General features: G+C 44.1%; 1 protein-coding gene across 4 annotated transcripts in view; it reads left to right on the top strand.

The window, feature by feature from the left end:
- The window catches only part of PDZD2 (PDZ domain containing 2), a 201808-nt gene that overhangs the window by 78387 nt on the left and 107080 nt on the right, over positions 1–16341 (top strand). The window contains exon 2 of one of the 4 annotated variants that reach the window (XM_033085234.2): positions 7208–7322. The exons of the other annotated variants lie outside the window; for them this stretch is intronic. The gene's annotated coding sequence lies outside the window, so the exon portion shown is untranslated. The remainder of the gene's footprint in view (positions 1–7207; positions 7323–16341) is intronic. 4 annotated transcript variants of the gene reach the window in all.

The following is a 16341-nucleotide window of genomic DNA, read 5'->3' as shown; positions in this document are numbered from 1 at the left end:
CTTTCTTAGTACAATCAAAAGGCAAACTATTTTTCATCCCTTGTAAAATGGCTACATATTCATTGAGGAGGAAGGAGGTGAATCCCAAGTGTTAGGAGATAGAGGAGGATCCTGATTTTTGTATGTGTAAATGTTATGGCAAGACGGATTGATTAAGTAAAGAGGTGACTCCTTGGTTATGACCATGGAACCTGCAGGGTGTATTCTCATATATGGTGAGCTACCACAGATTGGTCCAAAAGAAAACATCACACCTGAGAAAAAAGAAAGAAAAAAAAGGTGAGTACCAGTCATAAATCTTAAATCCAACAAGATTAAGAGTAGCCTAGGGAAAAATCCAAAAGGGATCAGAAATCCAAGAAAGATCCTGCCCATGGAGCCCATAGACACAGTGTCTGAGAACTGCAATCAGTACCAGATGCTGCCTGATACGTGGTGTGGATCTTACAGCAAAGAAGTGCTGGACCCATTCAGCCCAAGCAGGAAGCCTTGAGATTAAATTTGTATTAGTTGGAGCCTGTAGATTGCTTTAGCAAGCAAAATTGAGCCTGGGTGTTAAGATGATCTGGATCAAGAAACCCAAATTAGGTTTCCTCCTTTAAAGAGGAATGAGCACATTTTGGCACCAGTTTTCGTAACGGTTTTAGAAAGAAAATATTTGGAAACAGATGCAGTATGTTTCTGTATATTAAATCCAGTCTGTGAAATAAAGCTACCCTCTCTGATTGCACAGAATGGTCAGAAGACTCCTGGAACAAAATCCCCCTAAATTTCATGTGTATTTTAAGGAAGACTCTTGAAACATTAGTAAGTGGCGAGTGGATGACACATTTTGATATGTGCTGGGAAGTCCACACAGATGAAATGCAGGACGGTTTGCGATGTTTAACAGGCAAACAAGATCTGGGCTTTCACTTGGAATATCGTAAGTGTCAAGCACATTGCATTAATGGAGTCTATTCTAGCGTAAAATGAAAGCCACAATCTTTACAGCCCTGGTCTAGGACACTGGGGAGAGTAATATAAAATGACTCCAGGGTGGAGCACAGGTTGCTGGAGGGGACAGCCTCTATTGTAGCCTATATTATTTTTGTAGTTGAAGAGAAGGGAAAAGTGTTGCTTTGATAGGAAATCCTAGTGAGGAAGCACATATGGGCAATGAATTGGGAACTTGGGAAAGTTAATCCCTGAACTGAGAGCTTGTGTAGCCCTACCTGCTACACAAGTCCTGCTAGCTGGTGTGCTGGCAGTGCAAGTAGAGCCTAAGCATCCTGCTGGGTGTTAGCAAGGGGGTAAAACACTGTTTCCTTATCTGCTCTGAAAACACCAAGTGCCAGAACTGCTGTTACTCACCTTGAGATGTGTTTGAGGGTCAGTTCACTCCTGGCAGCCTTCTTTAGCAGAGGGGCTGGCCTTGCTACCCCTAGCCCAACATTATCCTGCTGTTGAGGTAGTGACAGGGGCTAGGAACTGACACCAGCCCTCCTCTCCATGGCCCTTTCCTCTCTTGTCTTTATTTTATGCTTCATCTGCCTTATGCTTTTTCTGGGAAGTATGGTCATGTTCTATTTTGTGTCATGGCTAAATCACTTGCAACACTGCAGGTGAGGGAAAGCACCTGGAGGCACCATCCTGGAGCAGATTGCCAGCAAGACTTTGATGGGCTAGTTGCTCTCTTGCCCAAATCAATTTCATCTGGTGGTTTTGGAAATCCCAGTATGAGACCTGAACAGTCACAGGTATGCAGAACCCTTCCAACCTGCAGCAGCACCTTGGTACCTCCAGATTGGGGTTGATAGGTCTGATGTACATTTTTCCCCTCTCTGTTGACTCTTTGGGATTATAATGAGGTGTGCATCATGTTCTGTGTACAGAGAATATTCAGATTGCTATTCTTGTGCAAAGTAAACAAACCTCTGTGATAGTTGTATTCCCCTAGGCTGCTGAGCACCCCGTGCAACATTTTACACTCAACAGAGCTTAGTGCAGTTAAAAATAGTTCTTGTTGTCAAAATATTTCTTGGTAGTAAAAATGTCCTTAGGATACTTTGTGAAGTGGTAACCTTTGGACATAAGGAAAAATCAGAACACACTCTTTAATGCTGGAAAAAAAAAGTTTGTCTTAATTGCGCAGTATGGGAGAAAGTTTAAGAGCAGAGAAAAGTGCCATGAGCTTGGGAGGGAAAGAATGGAATTTCAATGGAGGTCGAAGAGTGAGTATGTAATGTAAGATACTTTATCTTTGATAGGTATTTTTTCCTTCGGTGCTTGAAAGTTTATCTGGGAGAAAATGTCTGACTGCATGTTGTGGATGAAAGTCTTGATGGGAGTCTTTGAATTCAAGGCAGGGTAAAGCCTGGATTTTCACTTTATATTTGATTTTAGAGGGTAATGCAATTCTAAATTTGGCCCACAAGTTGTAATTTCTAAAAACAAGCTTAGATACATGTTTCCACCCTGGGAAAAAAAACACTCTTAGTGATAACAGATTGTTTTGAGCAAATGCATGTTCTTCCTGTGCAGAGTCTTAGAACTGGGCCATACACTGTGAAGAAGTGAAATGTATTAAGTGAACAGAAATTTAAATTACAGTAATTTCACAATTATAAGCCACACAATTTTGACTAAAATTTTGGTCCGAACCCGGAATTGTGGCTTGTAATCAGGTGTGGCTTATATATGGCCAAAGAATGAGAAGTTGCTGTTTTAGTTTGGAGGACAGGTGTCTGCTGAGAAAGGCAGGAGCTTCTCTTTGAAATGGAGAATGTAAACCCCTCCCTCCAAATTATTATAATTTTGAAATCAAGGGGCTTTCAGGCAAAAATATGGGAATTAGGAATAACAGTTCTTTACTAGGGAAATTAAAATAGAAATACAGTACTACAAAGAAACAAACTCCAAACCCTGACAAAGTCAGAGTACAACCCGACACCCCATCAGGCAGGGTGTTGGTAGCAGTCCCATTAAATGGTGGCTGCATCCTCCTGCAGTGACAGATGTGGCTCAGTTGGAGCAGTGCTCCTGCAGAAGGTGCAGTTTCCCTCTGGAGGTCCAGTGGTGATGTGGAGAAATCCGGTTTTCCTCTGGAGTCCAGTGGAGAAAGGGGCAACCTTAGTGTCCCAAAACCTCTGTTTTTATCTTGGTAAGAAATGTTGGGCTCTTCCCCCTGGCTGGAGCAACTTCCAATGGGATGCAGTAATTTTATCAGTCCCACAGTGGGACTCAATGGGCCATTAGCAGAAAATGACTGGCTGGAGGAAGGGTGAGTTGTGAAAAGATAAAGAACAGTGCCCCAGCTGGTTTCAATGGATGGTCCATTCTGAGAACATCTCCCGTGGAGATAAGGATCACTGCCCCCACCCTCATCAGATGGTGATAGAATAGATACCTTTGATCACACTCTGTATTGTAACCCAAGACAGTTGCTGACACCTGGACGTGTGGCTTATAATCAGGTGCGGTGTATAATTGTGAAATTACTGTAAAACAGAGGCCATAACTGAGAAAAATGCATACAGTAAATAGGGATTCCAACGTGACAGATAGCTTGATAATTTTTTTCATTCTAATAACTGTAACTTGAATTATATGTAGCAGATAAGGTAAATTGCTTAAAGGCCATGTGGTTTCTGGCTTACTGCTCTCTCTTTTACTTCAGCAATACCAGTACATTTCTTTATACTTCTGCTCTCCAATCGGAACTATTGCTTTATATTTTGAAATTAAATACAATATACTTAATGCCATGAAAATCACCACTGTTGTGATCTATGTGATATTGTATTGTTCTAGCACTACAAAGTTACCTGAATTAGAGAACTGCTGTGTAAGGCTTTATTCCAATTTATAGTAGCCTCTAAATAAATTCTACAAGCACATAAGGAAAATAATTATAAAGCAAAGTCAGAGCTATATAATATCAATACATTGCATCATGGTTTGGAGTTTCATGGAATATTCTCTAAAAGTATTTTTTAAATCTATATAATTGATTTTTTAAAGTATCAGCTTATAAATAAACTGCAAATGCATAAAATCAGCTCTAATATGATTGCTTACTAAATATAAACATTTCACAAACAACTCTCTGCCCTCAGAGCTCAACCTCTGGCTAATGGAGCATATTTTGAAGATCATATTCCAGAAATGGGCTTGTGGGGAGCAGTGGGGGGGGTTATCAATGCAGTCAGTCTTACCTTGCCCCACTGCAAGGAAACTACCAAGCAAAAAAAGAAAAGAAAAAGAGTCTACTGGAGACTAGTGATCTTAACTAACATTTTAAATAACAGCCTTAACATAGCAAGCCACAGTGTCAGTCTTCTGGGACAAAGAGTGTTTCTGTGTTTTCATTACAAACTACTGACTGTGTTTTGAGTGCTATAAAATAATAATTTTGGACAAGTGAACAGAAAAATAAAATTGAGAGGTTCAGTTTCTTGACAGCTCTCAATACAGTTTCCCATGGATTCCTTTCCATATTTTACCTAAAAACCTCTGCCTTCTGTTGTAGAAAACATCTCTGACTGTAGCCCATCTGAATAAGGAGCACAGATGAAAAACAGACACACAGTGACAGGGCATCAGACCGTGTCCCAAAAATCAGTGAAAAAGCATCTAATTTCCTACTATTTGTATGGCGACAAGAATAAGTGAGTGTTTACAAATAATTCTAGTTTAGGTCTTGTAAAGGCCTGTCTGCCTGCAATTTGCACATAAAACCCCAGTAAAGATTAAGGACTGGGTTGTTTTCAGCCAAACCTGGAGCTGCTTGGAATATTTTTGGTCATTGGAATTGTTCTGCACATCCCATGAACTTGCAGCCAGCACAAAAAGACGAGGGTGTAACTCCCAGCTGAGCTCTGGGTGGCTGTAGGGGCATGCTGGCTGTGGGCTGTGGTATTCAGCTCTCCAGGGCTGTTTGTAGTAGTTATGTGTTGGAGCTATTAAACTTGCATTTTTCAGAAAAAGACAAACCAACCCAAACTACTTTTGTTGTGCTTGTGTGCAGAAGAAATGGAGAGAGAAAGATTTTCTCTGTGGCAGTCCTCTCATAGCATAAGAGCATGTGGTGCAGAAATGGGGCTTCTCTGGAGGTGGTGGCTTCAGAGGCTGGGGAAACTCACTGGCCTGAATGCCGCAGATGGGCCAAGTGAACTGTGAGGAGAGCCATGCAGAGGTCAGGGAAGGGATTTTTGTATTCATACTGTCACAGCTGGGAGAAGAGTGGGGTTTTTGCAGTCCTTGACTCTGCCCTGGCATGCTAGATGCCCATCCAGTATCATTTGTCTGTTGTGTCATTTTGGTGGTTTTTGACTGAGTCCTGAAGTTTGTTGTTTTGTTTTAGGGAAGAAGGGAACATCATGTAGTTGTCCTGGCTTATATGTGATCCTGGATGCTTATTGTGTTTTTAAAGGAATTTCTTTTAAATATGCACATTCATTTTGATGCCCATTAGATCCACAAAGGTCTTGCGGATCCTGGGAAGGTGTACCATTTAACTTTATCTCTGTGTGTTGTGTGTCAGGGATGGCAGACATCTGGTGCCCAGGACACAGGAAATGTCTGTGACTGTTGTAAAGAGAAATGTTTCTGGTGTTTCCAGCTTCTGCAGGTAATGCTTGAGATAAGTCAAGGCTTAAAAATGGAGCAGTTTAAAGTACTTAGGAACAGAACTAATACATAACTTTCCTCAGTTGTTTCCTACAAGTGTTAACTTCTCATACTCAGACATTAGAGAAACTGATTTTTGTGACATTTAGTTTGTGGTCCTGTGGTGATTTTTGGTATTTGTTGTTTCACTGAATGTGAATCAAGAATTTATTTGTACAAAGACAATCATAAGGAAAGAGCCAAAAATAACTGCAGTCCCAAAAATACCATCCAGCATCGCCCCTGTGCTGTGGCATGGGTTCCAACTGCACCTTTATTAGCTAAGCACTGAAGTGGCTTTTTCTGTAACTTTCTTTTGACTGCCTTGGGAAATGGTTTCATCAGTCCACCATCCTCAATTTTCTTAAATTTTCATTTGTACTCCTGAAACTCAAACTAGAAATTAATTTGATGCCCAATTCTGTGGGGCAGAAGAGAATGATCTGTGCTAAGTAGTTCTTCTTGCATATGTATGAAGCCCATTTTCTTTAGACAGATTTCTTTAGATAAATCAATGCTTTATCTTTATAGAACTGTATGACTCAAATCCTGTTTTGGCTTATAGCACAACAGATTACTTTGAAATGCACAGCTGTGTGTATGTGCGTAAAATATGTAAATGCTATCAATATTCTTTAAAATAAAAGCTAAGAAGATTTAGGGCCCAATCCCCCAAATTTCAGTGGGGTGTTGGCTCTTAAACAGACCTAGAAAAGCCCTTGACAGCTGTCACCAAGCTGGGAGGCATCTAATAGTCAGAGACTATCCTGATGCCTGAGAGGCAGTTTCTGTGCTCTCTTCCAGGGCACTTCAGTCTTATCTGAGCCTGAGCAGCTCACCTGTCTCCTTGTGCCATGGGGACCCTGCATGCCATTTCCCTCTCCAGTGTGCCTCCTCAGGCCAGTCAGGTGGAGAAACCACCGTCTCAATGCCTAGGCTGCCTCTGCCAAGATTTTACCAGGCAGGACTTTGCAGCTTACTTTGCATTTGAGTAGGAATTTGGGTCGTATTTTGTGGCCCATAGGATAAACGTTTGCTGGATCCTTCTGGATCCTTCTTGACTTCCAAGTATGATAGGAGATTGTGCAGAATAATTCTCTGGTCTCTTTTTTGTTTATGACTATAGCATAAATAGTGACACCAAGGGAGGCATCCGAGGGTGTGATTCCTGCTCCAAAACGCTGTTGTATTATAATAACCAGGTTGTGGGCAAAACACTAACAGTTTTTGGGTGGGACTCTCCTCCCACATTAATATCCTGAACTTCGGATTCTGTTTTGCACAGATGAATACATTTAAAGAAGAGGTGATGGGGCCTTGGGCAGGAGTCATCTGGGAGCTACTTATTTTCCTAGGAAAATAATGCTGGTAAGCATTTCTCTCCTCTTGAGCAGAGGCTATGGAATTTGCTGTCCATATCCTGGATGAACTCCCCAGCCCTTCTGCTGCTCAGAGGACGGATGCAGCTATCACAGCCTCCTCACACTGTGCTCAAAATCTGATCTCTGCTTTTTAAATGAAGGGGCTTATGAGTTTTGTTTTTTTTTTTTTCTCTCAGGAGATGTCAGGCCATGAATCATGGTGGGAAGGGAGGCATTTCCTGGTTAGCAGTGTTGAGCCCCAGAAAGACGCACATCCCAAGGATTGAAAGCTTCCCTTCGGGTTAGCTCTAGGTATGTTAACTATTGGTGTGTTTCATTTTGGCACCTAATTAACTGCCTGTGCTGCCTGGGAGCTGAGGCACTGACATCAGGCCATGCATTTTGCTCCAAGGAACACAGTTCAGAGGCTCTTCCATCTCCTTCTGAACTCCTGTCTCCCTCTAAAATCACGGAAGGCTGAAAATCACGCTGAAAATCCTGAAAAACAGGAGGGATGATTATTTCTGTGCAGGGTAGTGCTTCTGGGAGCCAGAACTGCTGTGAGCAAAGCTAAGCCATTGAAAGATGGCTTGAGTACAGCACGGGACTCAGCGGAAGAATTTAATCCCTGTCCATCTTGTTTACATCTGTGATCTGCTCACTCCTTGGGCAAAGATAGTTATACTTTTTTTTTTTTTTTTTTTTTTTTTTTTCCTAGTTATAGCAGTGGGTTTTCCACCTGTGTATGGCCAAAACTTCTGTCATCAGGAGATGGCTGTGACCGCAGACGTACACTTTGGATGGCAGAAGTAAAAAATGCAATATTGGCTGCTGTTAGGTCTGTCGGGAATCGGCTTCCACACACCTGGAAAATGGCCGTGAGATGTTAAATGACAGCCTGTGATAAAGACACTTGGCTTTGGCACAACAGGCCAGGCTCTGTGGAAGCTCCCGGCAGTTTTGTGGAGGCAGCAGTGGGGATTTTAATTTGGATGCCGAGAGTGAGAAATATTTTCAACGAGGGGGGGCGCACACGCAGGACACCTCTCAACAGGAGCCTGCTTTGGGTGGAGCAAGTGTGAAAAGCACCGTGTCTACAGCAGGTCCCGCTGGAAAGCGACCTGTGAAGGTGCCCGAAGGCAGCGCAAGGCTGCTCGGCACATCCCCCCGGCGGGGGCGGCTGCAGCTCCGGAAGGGGTGGGCTGCGGGGGCGAGGGCCCGGCCGTGTCCCCAGGCAGGGGGGGGTCCCCGTGCCCTGGGTCAGCGCTCCCACCTGCGCGGCGGGCGGGGCGGGGCGGGGCGGCGGCCGGGGCCGTGCGTGGCCGCCTGCAGCCGCGCCCCGCGCCCGGGAGGCGGCGGCGCCGCCGCCGAAGGTGCCTCCCCGCCGGCAGCAGCGACAGCGGGAGCGGCGGCAGCAGCGGCAGCCACCGGCACCGGCAGCAGCCACCGGCAGCAGCGCGGGCACAGGCACCAGCACCAGCAGAGCCTCCGCCGCCGCCGGCGCGCACCGGCTCCGCGGCTCGGCGCCGGCAGGTGATGGAGCGGATGAGCGGGCTGGGGGGGCGGGCTGCGGGGACAGCCGTGTCGCCGGCGGTGGCGGCGAGGCTGAGCCCGGCGGAAGGACGGGAGGCGAGGCGGACAGGAGCGTGGAGCCGCAAGTTGTGCCGGCGGCCGGAGCAGGGCGGGTGCGCGGCGGCCCGGGGGGACCCGGGTGCTGCCGCCCGGGTCCGGAGGGTTCCGTGCGGGCGGCGGGAGCCGCGGTGACCCGCGGGCTGCGGGACTCTCCCCAGCCCGTGCCGGGGGCCTCGGGATCGGGGCTGGGCAGAAACTTCATTTGGGATCTGGCAGGAGGGTACGCGCTCCCATGGGGACAGGACTCGGTTCAAAACCACTAAACAGTTCGTTTGGAGAAAATCTTTACAACTCCAGGTACAAAATGCTTTCCTGTAGGACGCACGACCACTAGATTTTTAAAATGAAAGCGCTGCTGAAAGCCTTGCAGAGAAGCTTCTCTTGGCAAGCCTCTGTACTGAAGGCTTTTAATAAGGAAAATATAGTCTTTCAATTGGATGCAAAAAATAGAACTGAATTATTACTTCCTAAATCTATCATGATTCCTGGCTTTCAATTAGGAGAGCTTTTGGTGGCATTCAAGTGCCACAGCCATCATGTTCCTTAAATATCTCCTAATCCCCGAGCAAACAAAAGTGTGTTGGTGTTTAGTGTGTTTGGTGCATGTAGGTCAGAGCTGTACTTCATTTTTATTTCATAGTTACTTTGTGGTGATACAAATCCAGTGCTTCTGCTCAGATGAGTTTTGGCAGGGTCCTCTCGCAGCGGAACTGGGGGACCTTCTAAATGAAACTAACAAATAAAATATGCTTTGAAATGGAGTGCAGATGGGAAGCCTCTTAAGTATTGTGTTGCACAACAGTGTGCTGTGTGTGCGTTTGGCTCACAGAACTGGGGCTTGTGAATGCATCCACAATCTGAACTGGACCCTGTGCTGTTCAGAAATATCATGTGTTAGTGTCTGAAACAGCAGCAGTTCTGATGATAAAGGTTAATTCATTTGTCTCCTGACAGTGCTTTTGATGCCTGACGTTTCTGGTCAGCATGTTTCTTAGAAATTTGTATATGTCCTAATTTTCTAATTCTGAGATATTCTTAAATTGTGGATTAAGAGGAGTAACTGGTGCTTGCTAGCTAGGTGGGTGGTGTCTCAACTTTTTTAGAGCTGTTTTGTGAGTTAGGCAGCTGTTCCTTGTATTGTACAGCACCTGTGAATTGCTGTTTCATACTGACTGATAGCAATAGACTGATAGTAACACCCTCAACAATAGGAATTGAGGTTCCCTATCCAAATTTCTTTATCCCTGCATCGCACCCTTTCTTCACAGTAGGGAGTGTCCCTTTGGCTCCATCTCCTGGCTCAAAAAGAGGATCCCCTTCATTGAGAAGGTATGGGGAGATGGGAAGCCGCTGGGTGATACTGGTGAAAAGTGGGTGAGAGGAGTGATGAAGGCTTTTTCTTCATCTTGAGCTGTGTGGTATTGGAATCTGTTACACCAAGGTCCCTCCAATCTGTTTGAAGCTGGAAATTAGGTTCTTAATTTTATTTCCTGAAAAGAGGGCATGTCTCTTAGTATGTCTTGGAAAGATTTTTTACTTAGTGACTAAATATTATCATGGTATTTAGAAAATCATAATTTAGAATTTCATTCCTCTCATGGATCTGCTCTCAACAGAAGGGTTAGTCATCTTGCCTGATACATCTCTGTGTGTGATCTTTTAGTCGAAATGTGTTAATGATATATCCTTTATGTCATGATTTTTCTGCATGGTCAGGAAAGTGTCTTGCCTGCAAATTATTAATCCACTTGAAATAGAAAACCTGTGGTGCTATGGAAGGATCTTGCTGTGATTTAGCAGATGTATGACTATGATTGACTTTGCGTGTGAGCAGAAGGAATCCTATTCTGCAAGTACAGTGAGATGGCAGGAACTTTTCCTTTGTGAAACATCTTTTGTATGCCCCCTCTTTGGTGGGGAGCAACTTTCTTCAAATGCCAAAGATGGAAGGGAAAGAGCCTTGGGCAGACTGTAGAACCAGGGTGCTTGCCCCACTTGTGACAGCCAGATTTCTGTATGCACCCACTGTACCCCAAACTGAAAGGGGAGGGTGTTGGGCTTTTATGTCACTGATGTTTAGTGTTTGAGGTGCTCATGGGAGTAACAAAGCCACAAGGTATAACTTTCTAGAGCTGGTCAGCTATGTGAATTGGGAAGATCTCTTTGGTTTCTGTATAGCTAACTTCTGTATTCCAGCAAATGCCGAACAGTATGTCAGTGCCATATAGTGCTTCATTGTTATTGCCTGATAAATCATGTGAGCTTAGGGTAAGAATTTACGAAGACAGCATGTTGTGGTCTGGGTACTGCCTACAATTTTTTGTTTGTGGAGCACTCTCAGTAGAGGTGTTTCTAACCCTACCATTGGACAGCAATTCTCTCTGCCCTGTTGCAGAGTGTCCCCTCTTTACATGCAGAGACATTCCTTCTAACACATGCAGTCTGGCAGCAGGGGGACTCAGAGAAGGGGATAGATAGCTCCCGAGAGCTGTGATGGCTCACAGCTTCTGTCTGGTCAAACAGAACCCTTCCCTTGAGGCTGAACATTGGTGACTCTCTGAAATAATTCTTTTGTCTACAGAGTGCACTGAGTGGGGGGAGGAATGGGGAGGAGATGATTCTTAGCAGATTAGCTCTCTATGTCTTTTAATGTCTGTGCTTAGCTTTTTACCAAGCTTTTGCTTGATAGGATCACAGAGCCGCTAACACCAGCCCTCCAAGGCTGAGCTATTTTCTGACTTCTGTATCATGAAGAGGTGCATCAGCTCAAGAGATTCCAGCTGCAGAACGTGTGTGTGCAGCATGCCTTGTTCAGATGTTATTTCCCTTATAAAATTGCTCGCTTGGTGTGAAGAGTCATTGGCTGGTTTGGGTGTTAGGCTTTTTCTCCACTCTCCTTTTAGCCCTGGGATACAACAGTCAAGTTTTTCTTCTCTCTGGCTGGTTCTGTAAGGTCCACAGCCTTGGTAGAACTGTGATTGTGGGGAACTTGAGGTGGTAGCCAGTTTGAGATGTGTGGCTAGAAATTGATGTTGCTGTGGGTACTGCATGTTTGCAAGGAACTGCAGAAGAGCAGCAGCCCGTGAGGAATACTGGCTGAAAATGCTGGCTGCGAGCATCCTAGTTAGGTTTGAGTTACGTGAATGTGCCCTGACTTCACACACAGACACATGCACTTTCATTCAGTATAGGCTGAGACACATTTCTTCAGTCTGGTAATTTTTCTTCTTTCCTTTTCCTCTTTCTCCTCCCCCAACTTTACCCTGTGGTAGCTGTTGGTCTAGTGGAGAGGCTGGGTTTGCAGCAGAGCCTGCACTGCCTGTGAGATGGTTCACAACTTGTGGAGCAGGATTTGGTACCTCCGCTCTACCTGATGGGCAAGAAACATTTTGCTCATCATGGGAATGTTATCACTTGTGGAGTAGTTGCACTCAGTGTTTTGCTAGGCTAAAGACTTGTAACAGCCTGAGACTGCTAATGAGGAATAATATATTCAGTTAAAATACACAGTGGAATTCTATTATTGTAGGCCAAAATGTAGTAAATGACTAAGAGCTTAGTTCAGGATTCAGGGAAAATGTTGTCTTTTCTGCAGAGTGCTTTGTGATAGTCATCAGTGGTTGAAGTCACATGAGCCTAAACCTGGCACTGGTCTGTTTTTCAGAGCTGTAGAGAGCTGAGGTGTTTAGAGACTCACTGACTTGAGGACACAACCTCAGTCCATCTGATGTCTCAGAGGCTATCTGCAGGACTAGTGATTGTGAGAAGGTGATTGCAGTGCTCTGTGTTGTCTCAGCTCAGGTCAAATAGATCCCTAAAGCCTTATGAGAAGGTGGCTGTGCTACCCCTAGACCTGCATGGGATGCAGTGTGGCAGTGTTTGCTTAGCCCTGTGCTGGAGTGAGCTGGCCCAGGTTTTAGGGCAGCTTTGGGCCATGTCATACCCATATCATGTTTTGTTTTTTCATATATAACTCTCCTCCTGACAGGAAGTGATTGACTAAAACTAACGTTATGTAAATTCAGTGTAAATCTGGAACTTAAGTTGAGCTGTTGGCTCAAGGAAGGCTGTTGGTTTCCTTCAAGGGGAAGGCTGTTGGCATGGCTGCCAGTGTTGCATTCTGAAAATTTAGATCCACACTGGTGTAGTTCACTTGTCCCACAACATCTTAGTTTGTCCCACATGTCCTAAGGGCATGAAGAAGCTTTTGGCTGGAGATAAATTCTGCCAGAGCTGAAATTTGCAGTAATTTGCAGAATTTGACCTTTTGTCTCAAGAAACTGTGTTGTGGCTTCCAAGTAGTACTGTGATTATATACAAAATAGACAGGGAATGTGTCTGCAAATCCCTGCAGCTGCTGGTGAGCAAGGGCAGTGTTGATGTTGCTGACACAGGAGTTGTAGAGAGGAACAGGACTCTTGTCCTACTGAACAGGAAGGAAGCTTATATTCAAGTTCTTGTCTGTAAGGATGGTCAAGAATTCTTTGGTGGAGTCAGACTTATGTGCTGTTTGTTCACAGATTATCTTGCAGTCAACTAATGGTACCAGGCAAAAGACCTTTGTCCTTTGTCTTTGAACACTGACCTTCCTCTTTTGGGGCAGGATATTTTGTGGTGTGTGTTGATCCAGTTATAGCTCTGGTGCTCTTTTAGGTCAAAGCTGAAAGCGGGGGATGCAGCAATGAAAGCAAAATGTTATTGAGATCCTTAAACACACTGACATGTAGGAAACAGCTTTTAAAAGACCTTTTTAAAATATGAATGAGCGTGAGATGTAAATGACTTGCAAAGAGGCCAGTTTCCAGAGACAGGATAACCATAGGGGACTGCTTGGCTTGTACTGTATATTCATCCAATTGGCTGAAGTTCCTGGCTTTTTCCCAGATTCTTTAGTATGAAAATATTTATTGAAATTGATGTCTTGATTCTGTGGGTCTTGACTAGTGACCTAGGGAGAGGTGTGACGTGCTGAGCTTTTTACTCAGACTTTTTGGGGTTGAGTACAAAACAGATTTGTTTATTGACTGAGTGACATCTCTGGTGTAAATTCTCTACTGCTTGGTTGATGATGAGCCAACTGGTAAGAAATTGGGGAAAGTTGCTTTCTTCAGCAAAGGGAAGTAATTTCCTGTATCTCTCCTGGGAAGAAGGCTGTAGAAGGATGTAGAAATGCTTTGTGCATGAAATCACCTCAGCCTTTTCATGTTGTTCATGAAATATAGGTGAAAAAAGTAAAATGCTTTTGGTAGGCACCATCTACTTAACAAGACCCAATAGTGATGCAAGACCTAGAACTGTGCTACCCTGCTGAATTCCCAGTGCTGGTGTCTGAATAGCAGACTAGGGAGTGAAAAAGGGCTTGGGAGTGGAGCACTCCTCTTGAGTGGTGGACACATCTGTGAGAGAAAGCAAAGGAATAGCTCTGAAAAGTGCCTGCTAGCAGTAAAAGTAAACTGAGACAGGTAGGATGTGTCTTGTAGAAAGAGCAGGTGTGTGTCCATGCAGCAGCATTTTCTGTCTGCTTGAGATATTGCTGGGGTCTTCCAAGGGAGTTCAGAATTTATAGGGCTTCAAAGGGAAACCTCTTTTTAGGGTACTCACTCTCCAGCTGGACTTAAATTATTTGTGATTTACACCAATGTGTAAGAATGTGTCTGCTCCTTCCTAGCTGTAGGCTCTGTTTTAAACTTTAGATAAGGATAGATAGTGTCTCATCTCATGTCCAGCTGCTGCAATCCTTTTAAAGTGTTGCTTTCACTTAAAAACTATAATGTGCCTTACATAAAGCAGAAGTTTAGACCAGCCAAGATGGTCTTTGAGGTTATCCTCCGTCAAAGAAACTTCTAAAGGAGCTGCCACTCAGCCCTGATACTTGAATGGCCTTCCAGAAACAGCTGCTGGCGATGTAGAAAGCTGAACTTTTCATGGCTGAAAAATTAGTTTTACCATTAAAACTAAAATTTAAGAGAGTGCAGCTGCCTGCAAAGTGCAGCAGCTGGCTTGAGCAGCCAGGGCACTTCTGGAGGAGCAGGGAAAAATAATTTTATATTGTCTTGCGTGTGCTCAGCTGCCCTGTAAAAACAGTGCAGAATTGGCCAAAGCAGTTATTTGTGTTTCAGGTGAATTGCAAGAGAGTGCTCGGGGGATGTGGGAACACACACTGATAGTTTTATGGACACTTACAAAGAACTGATTATAATTTAATTTGGAACTCAAAAGCTACAATATATAAATAGTTTCCATTCTGTGTTCCATTGCTTAGCAAAACCTCCTGCCAGTGCTTGGTTAAGAGTAGTAAATTGTTGTCGTTGGTGTTCCGATGATGACTTTCAGAATTCTGCCTAGTGAAGGGGACGTTGGGTCTGCCAGTCCCAAAGATGCTGCACAGTGAAAACACTAGACTGTGATCCAAAGAATAGAGGGAAATTGGTAATTTCTGTTTGTATAAACTATGTAATTGACTAATGACTCATTATCTTCTCATGGATAGGGAGTTTAGAGGACCTAAAAATACCCTATGTTTTGTTGTAAGGTTTGAAGCTTGAGTAGAGTACAGTAACTGTAGGAATATGTACACACAAAGCCCCTCTATGGGCAAAGTATTTGGTTGTAGGAAAAAAATTCTGAAATTAGCTAGTTGTTCTGTTTGTGTCTTTTTCTAAATCTAAGGTGGCAATGGGATGGTAAATTCACAGAAGAAAAGCTCCTAGGGGTAGTTCTTCCTTTCACGTCTCCTGTGACAGAGGCAGTAGTTAATGGAAGTAACGTGGAGTCTAATTTCTATCCTGCTACAGAGGGGTTTTAAGCCTTTGCTGTCGAGATGGTACAGAAGGCATAAACATCCACAGGTCTCCATACTGCAACATATGGAAAAGGTATTTGTATACAAATATTTGAGAAAGATGTTTTTGTGCAGATTTTTTGTGTAGATTTTGTTGTGTAGATTTTCCAGGCACCTCCTGTCTAATCCCACTTCTGGTGCAGTACTCCTGCACTCGCCTCACGCTCACTCAAGTGTCTGCAGGAACACTGTCTGGAAGGGTAATGTCAAAAGCATCAGTCATGGGTCTTTATACTGATTGACATTAATTAGCCTCTATGTTTTCCTTCTCTCACCCTTGTCCCCTTTTTAACTTCATGTTTTTGCTTTGAAACAGAGATTAATTTGGAGTAGCAAGATAGTCAACTGCCCTTGTTTGAACCTGCCTGCACTCTTAATTTTGTTGGGCAATGTTGGGAAATATTGAGGGAGTTCAGCCATGAGGGTGAATCATTTGCTATCACAGTGATGTCTTCTAAGGCCTTCAGCCCTCAACCACCTCCTTTCCTTTAGAAGTGTGTCTCTTCTAACTAATTTTGAGTGACCTGCTGTGTTTTTCACCAGCCTCCCTTTGTTGTCTTCTTTTGACCTAATTTGGGCGTAGCCTCAAGTTTTCTGGGGAGAAGCCACCCCCATGTCAACTGTATAGAGATTTGGGAAGCCAAAGTAGCTTCTGCTGTGTCTGTGTCATGAGTGTGGGCTCTCCATACGCTTAAACACCATGTCTGTGGTGACAGCACAAGACCTGGTGGCAGGTAGGGGAAAGTCTGGGAGGTTCTGGGGTAGCAAAGCAAAGCAGCTCCTGAACTTTGGTGGGCTCACTGGGCTGTAGATGGTAAGGATTTATATTATCAGGACCAACTTTACGTCTCCTGCATT

This window comes from Catharus ustulatus, chromosome Z (genome assembly GCF_009819885.2).
Source record: "Catharus ustulatus isolate bCatUst1 chromosome Z, bCatUst1.pri.v2, whole genome shotgun sequence".
Classification (NCBI taxonomy): Eukaryota; Metazoa; Chordata; class Aves; order Passeriformes; family Turdidae; genus Catharus; species Catharus ustulatus.
The sequence above is the reverse complement of the archived record's forward strand: the minus strand, read 5'-3'. Positions and strand labels throughout refer to the sequence as shown.